This window comes from Cynocephalus volans, chromosome 15 (assembly GCF_027409185.1).
Source record: "Cynocephalus volans isolate mCynVol1 chromosome 15, mCynVol1.pri, whole genome shotgun sequence".
NCBI classification, from domain to species: Eukaryota; Metazoa; Chordata; class Mammalia; order Dermoptera; family Cynocephalidae; genus Cynocephalus; species Cynocephalus volans.
In genome coordinates, this window is record NC_084474.1 from 43,273,103 (window position 1) to 43,280,338 (window position 7,236).

Consider the following 7,236-nt stretch of genomic DNA (forward strand, 5'->3'; position numbering starts at 1 on the left):
GTATACCTGTTCCCCAATGTTCATCGCAGCCCTCTTTACAATAGCCAAGAGTTGGAACCAGCCCAAATGCCCATCATCAGATGAGTGGATATGGAAAATGTGGTACATCTACACAATGGAATACTACTCAGCTATAAAAATGAATGAAATACTGCCATTTGCAACAACATGGATGGACCTTGAGAGAATTATATTAAGTGAAACAAGTCAGGCACAGAAAGAGAAATACCACATGTTCTCACTTATTGGAGGGAGCTAAAAATTAATATATAAATTCACACACACACATACACACACACACACACAAACCGGGGGGGGGGGGGAAGAAGATATAACAACCACAATTATTTGAAGTTGATACAACAAGCAAACAGAAAGGACATTGTTGGGGGGGAGGGGAGAGGGAGAAGGGAGGGAGGTTTTGGTGATGGGGAGCAATAATCAGCTACAATGTATATCGACAAAATAAAATAAAAAAAAAAAAAAAAAAGAACGAAATACTGCCATTTGCAACAACATGGATGGACCTTGAGAGAATTATATTAAGTGAAACGAGCCAGGCACAGAAAGAGAAATATCACATGTTCTCACTTATTTGAGGAGCTAAAAATAAATAAATAAATATACAAATAACCTGGGGGGGGGAGAAGACACAACAGTTACAATTCCTTGAAGTCGATAGGACAAACGAACAGATATGAGGTTGTTGGGAGGGAGGGGGGAGAGGGAGGAGGGAGGGAGTTTTCGGTAACTGGCCACAATAATCAACCAAATCAACCACATTGTATATGGACAAAATAAAATAAAATAAAATACACACACACACACACACACACACCATTATAAATAAATAAATAAATAAATTACAAATTGAAAGGAAGAAAAAAACAAAGCAAGGAAGGATGAGAAGGAAAAGAAAGGACACATCACCTTCAAAGGAGCAACAACATGGAAAGCTGACTTTTCAACCAGAACGATTGTAGCCAGAAGAAAATGGAACAACATCTTCAAAGAGCTAAAGAGAACAACCAAACAAACAAAAACAACAACAAAAAAACTAAAAATATCCTTCATAACAAAAAAAAGAAAACAGCAAAAGAACTAAAATTGTACTTCATAATAAAAGCTAAATGAAGATCTCTTCAAGCAAATAAAAACTGCGCTAATTCATCAACAGCAATATGACATGTTAAACTTATGGGATGCTGGTAAAATATTGTTTGAATAGGAATTCATGCCTTAAATGCATATGTTAGAAAATAAAAAAATGAAAAAATCAAACATTTAAATGAATCTCTGGATAAGTTTTCAACATACAAAAAATTAAACATGAAAATATTAAAATGAAGAAATAACAAAGTGGAAATTGATGATATAGGTAGTGATGTAAAAATAGAGAAAATTAACAAATTCAAAAATTGAATTTTTTAAAATAACTTATTAAATTGGTAAATTTCTATTATGACTGATGAAGAAAATGGAAAATTAAAAAAATACCGTCATTCAGAATTAAAATGGAGATATCACTAAAAATCTACAGACATTAAAATGATAATTAGAGAACATTAGGAAGAAATTTAAGGCACACATTTGATAATTTGGATAAAATATGCAAATTTCTTTGAAAACACAACTTACCAAAATGAGCTCTAATGCAGATACTACACCAATTTTAAACAAAATCTCCCAAAGAATAGAAAGAGATGAAACACCTCCCAATTCACTATATGATTAGCACAACCTTGATACCAAATCTAAAAAGGAAATTTTATACATGAAAAAATATATGTCTGCTCTTTAATGAACACAGATATAAAAATAAGAATATTAACAAATATATTTCAGAATTATATTAAAAAGATAATGTGTGATGAACAAATTGGTCTTATTCCTAGAATGCAAGGTTGAGTAATATGTGAAGATTTTAAAATGCAGTAGAACTGTGGCAGATGGAACATTGGCCTCTAAAAATGTTTGGGTCCTAATCCGCAGAACCTGTGAATATGCTACCTTACATGGCAAAAGAAAATTTATGTTGCATATAAAATTAAGATTGCTAATCAGCTGACCTTAAAATAAGGAGGTTATCCTGGATTATCTGGGTCAGCCCATGGTGACCCACAAAAGTGGGGAGACAGCAAAATTGGGAAGTCAGAGAAAGAGATGAGATTACAGAGGTGAGGTAATGACAGAGACTCAGTCTCGCTGTCATTGAAGATGAAGGAAGGAGCCATGAACCAAGAATGCTGGAAGCATCCAGAAACTGGAAAAGTTAAGAAAATGGATTTTCTCTTAGAGCCTCACAAGTGGAATGTAGGCCTACTGAAACCTTGATTTTAGTCCAGTGGGACTGGTATGGAACTTCTAAACTACAGAATTTTTGCTTTGAGGCACAGAGTTTTTGTTCAGTTGTACGGCAGTGATAGAGAACTTATCACTACCCATTAACACAATAAATGAGAAAATCGTATTACATCAGCAGACACAAAACACTGCTGTATTTCAACACTTGTTCATAACTGAAAAATAAAAGTAATAGACAACTAGAAATAATAGGGATTGTGTTAATATGATAAATGGTATCCAACAATATCTACCTCAAACATATATTTATGGTATCTATAGAGTCCTTTAAAGTAAGGATAAAGACAGGATGCTTGCTATATTTCTATTCACATCGTATTGAAGATCCTAGCATTATACTAAGGTGATGAAAATAATTAAAATGATAAATATTGCAAAGGAAGATACAAAATTGCCCTATTTCTGCAAATTACATTTTAGAATATTCTGGCAATCTTCACTAAAAGTTAAATTTAGAATTTTACAGCATAGTAATATGATCTGTTTGTCCAAACACTACAGATTTTTAAAAATTCCCTTAATGTATGTAAATTAAAATGCAAAGCTTCTTCCTAATGTACAGTTTATGGAAGTGTGTTTTCATTTTTTTTTAAGCAGGGTTAAATGGGTATTTTTAGGATATTGCTTACATCAGTCCTACAATACCCAGAGATTATTGGATCTGCTAAACAGATAACACTGTATGAGGTTGCTGATGAATTCTTCAACAGCCGTCTGACCTGCAAATGCTGATTTCATTATTATATACAATAGAACTGAAGTCTTCCTTAAAACAGTACTGCTGATAGATTAATAGACTACATAGAGTAATAGACTGTTAGTTCTTTAAGGCAAAAATACATGGATCTGCTATACAAACGCTCCATTCTCTGCCTTTAGCCAGTAACTTGAGGGCCTTCTGTCCATTCTGTTCAGCAGTGCTTACATCGTTATACTGAAGAACACTGCCAGCATATTTGCAGTATTTCTGAGTTCTAGTAAAGTCCTCTGGTTTTAGGTAAATATCCCTTTGGGAAACTAATAAAAATGTGGGATAAATGGCCAGAATAGTCTGTGGGGAATATTGGATTTGTGACACCTTTGCTGTGAGGCACTTCTACTGGTGTGTTAGATGGAGTGTGTGCACTGGGAGGAATCTGTATTCCAGTATAGCTGCTTGATGGCATGTTGTTGCGGTCATAAGTTGAAGGTGATGGCTGGAGTGGCTGAGTGAGCACAGAAGTTGCTCTAGCATCTTCATTTTTTTCAACATCATTATCTTCTTCATTTCCAACAGGGCCTGCTTCAGGAGTCACCCCATTCTTTACACAATTATGAACATATATTGCCTTCTACCTTGCATACTTGCTGTGCTTCACATTTTCATCAGTGAATTCTCCAAATACTGTTATGACATTCATTAAAAGACTTGCAGTACAGAAAAACTTGGTCATGTTGTAAAACTGCCCAGCTCAGTCTTCATTGTGAGTACAAAAATATTTTCAAAGCCTAATTTTCCAAATGGGAAGAACTGGGTATTTTCTTGTGTAATAGCTTCATTATCACCCAACTGTTTCTTAAGAGCTTCTAACTGATCCATTAACTTTGATAAAAATTTACAACATTTAAGAGTTTTGCTCAGTGTTCATTTCAGTTTGCATGGCATAAGAACAACAGTGATAGGCCACCACAGGATCCAGCTAGCCATGTTTCTGAGCAGTCCTCAGATGATACTGGATGCTCTTAAACTGCGGGAAGAGTGGGAATAGCAGAGCAAGTAGGGGCAACTCTACTACAGGAATCACCACTTCCTCAGCTGATTAAATTTTTATGAATAAAATTCAAAAATAGAAATGCATTATTAGGATGAATAAGAGATATAGCAAAGGTCCTGGATTCAGTCAATATAAAAACCAATTTAGAAAATCTAATTTAAGAAAAGATACCTTTTTTATAGCACAATATACAAAATTCAAGATATCTATTCTGACAAATGCAAAACATTTTGGAAACATTAGAGATAAATTCAAAACATTAAACTATATTATAAACATGTATGGAGATGATATTTTAAAGACATTACATCTCCTCAAATTATTCTATTGATCCAAGGCAATCATAGGGGTAATTTGATAGGTGGGTTCTAAAATATGTATGGAAATAAATCCTCTAAGAGCAGCCAAAACAATTTGAAGACAAAGAAAAATGTTGCATATCTAAATATCAAGAGTTATTTTAAAAAGTGAGTGATAAAGTCCTGTGAGCCAGTTTTCTTTTTTTATAAATAAAGTTTTACTGGAATGCCACCATAACCATTAATTTACATATTGTATATGGCTGCATTTGCACTACAAAGGTTAAGGTAGGTAGTTGTGACAGAGACTATATGATCCACAATGACTAAAATATTTAATATCTGGTATTTAAGAAAAAGTTTGTCTACCATGGGCTAGAGAGTTTAAAAATAGCCCCCAAAATATGTTACCAGTTGACATGTGACAAAGATAACACTTCAATGCCATGAGGAAAGCATGATTATTTCAGTAAATTGTGCCAGGTCATACAGAAATGCTTACAGAAAACACAACTCTTGGTCATTCTTCACATCACACTCAAAAACCAATTCCAGGGAAAGTGAGGACATAAATGTAAAAGGCCAAGTTCATATAATAAGTTTCTAGACATAATGATAACGGAATATATTTATGACATTGAAATAAAAAAAAGTTATTAAACAGAAAATTGAACCATAGAGCTAAATATGGACAAATTGGACTTTAGTTAAATTAAGAATTTTTGTTTATCAGTAGGTACCATTAAGAGAATTAAAAGACAGCCCATAGATTGAAGCAAGATACTATCAATATATCAACCTAACTGTCTGCACAAATAGGTATGTACAAAAGACTTCTAAGAATATATAAAAAATCTCCTACATATCAATAAAGACAACATACAAAAATATCACACAGACTAAGTTATTTACAAAAAATAAAATTCCCAATAAACATTAAAAAACGCTTTCAGCATTAATAATCATGTCAATAATCATAGGAAAATTAAAATTAAAATCACAACAGCATACCTCTACAGTCTGACCAGAAAAATAGATTTTTTAAAACTAATAATAGCAAGTATTGTTAAGGAGTTGGAGCAACTGGTACTCTCTTACACGGGTAGAAGTATAAATTTATACAACCCTTTGGGAAAACTCATTGACAATATCTACCAAGGGAGAATATACCAGCGTACACTGTAACTCAGCAATTCTGCTCCCACAGAAATATCCATATGTGTACCAAAGGACAAAGAGTGTCTACAGCAGCACTATTATAATTGCCTTAAATGGAAACCACTCACATGTTCATCAACATTAGAAAGAATAAATAAATTTGGGCAGATTTATACAATCAAATACTATTAAACTGAAAATGTCTTAAATATGAACATATGTGATAATATAAATAAATTTCACAGAGAATGTTAAGTGAAGGAAACTACAAAATTCCTATTGTATGATTTTAGTTCCATATAGCTCAAACACAAGCAAAATCAATCTACAGTGATAGGTTTCAAGAGAGTGGTTATCTTTGGGAAGAGATTGTGGTTAGTGAGAAGAGACATGAAGGGTCTTCTGGAGCACTGGTGATGTTCTTTATCTCCATCAGGGCTATTATGGTCATACAAGTGTGTTTGCTTTTTGAAAATTACTTGATTTATATACTTACAATGTATGCACTTTTTTTTGAATATATGATATACTTCAGTAAAAATTTAACTTAAAAATGTGACCTCATCTTATACTTCAGCTGTTGAAGCAGGTCATAATGTTTACTGTATCGCTACAACTCTGTTAAAAAAAGAATGGAGATTTAAAAAAAAAAAAAAAAAAGATTATTTTTGTATGGTAAATTTGATTTTTTAAAATTTTCTAATGCACTACAATGAACAGAAATTACTTCTATAATAAGAATTAAGTAAAATAAACTTCATTAACACTAGCATAGTCGGACACTCAGTTTCAACTATGCAGAATATATTTGTTGATATATTTATTTCTTGATATATATACATAAATATATATATATATTTATTAACATTACTCAGCAGCTTTGCCTCTCTACCTTTTTCCTTTTTTATCATTATTTCACCTTCTCTTTTCCTTTACTATATCACTAGCACCCATCCCTGAACTGGGCAAGCAGACTTTTAAAAAAAAAGTTACCCAATATTCTGCATTTCTGAGTTTTCTGTTTCACTGATTTATAAGCATTTTATGTGGATATAATTTCCCCCTATTGGTATAAAATAACTTTTTACCTACTTTGCGCACTATCATGTTCCCCTGCTTTTCATGTTAAATCAAACTTGTTCTCTTTAATCTAGGCTCTCACTTTTCCTTGTTTTTCTTATCTTTTCTAGTTTGTAGTAATTCTTTTTTGAATGGGGTTTTCCATTTAAGTACCACATAAAAATCCATTAGGATCTTGACTTTAATTTATTCTGTCTGTTTGGCGTCCAGCATGATATATACATGATATATACTTGAATACCAAATTCATCCAGCATGTTCAGAAAAGCAACAACCTGCCACATAAATCAAGACACTTATTTATGTCTTTCTGCAGTTGGAAATCAGAGTAGTATGGACCAAACATTGTAGAAAGGATGAGATATTCTGGAGCTACAAAGTGTGGTGATTTTTATTTTAAAATATTCTCTTATAGAAGTTAAGTTTAAAACAGAAATTGTTCACATAGCTACAGACTGAAAGATTTATTTTTATATTGAAAAATGACTAGCCAAGGAGACCCAAGTTGTACAGCCAACAACATGTTTGTGCTACAGTATAATGTGCAATAAGTCAAATGTATAGAAGATTTTACACTTACC

At 32.6% G+C, this 7,236-nt stretch overlaps 1 pseudogene; it reads right to left on the reverse strand.

Annotated features, from left to right (window-relative positions):
* Nucleotides 1-964: 964 nt before the first annotated feature.
* LOC134363671 (vacuolar protein sorting-associated protein VTA1 homolog) lies at nucleotides 965-6,682 on the reverse strand (annotated as a pseudogene).
* Nucleotides 6,683-7,236: the final 554 nt, after the last annotated feature.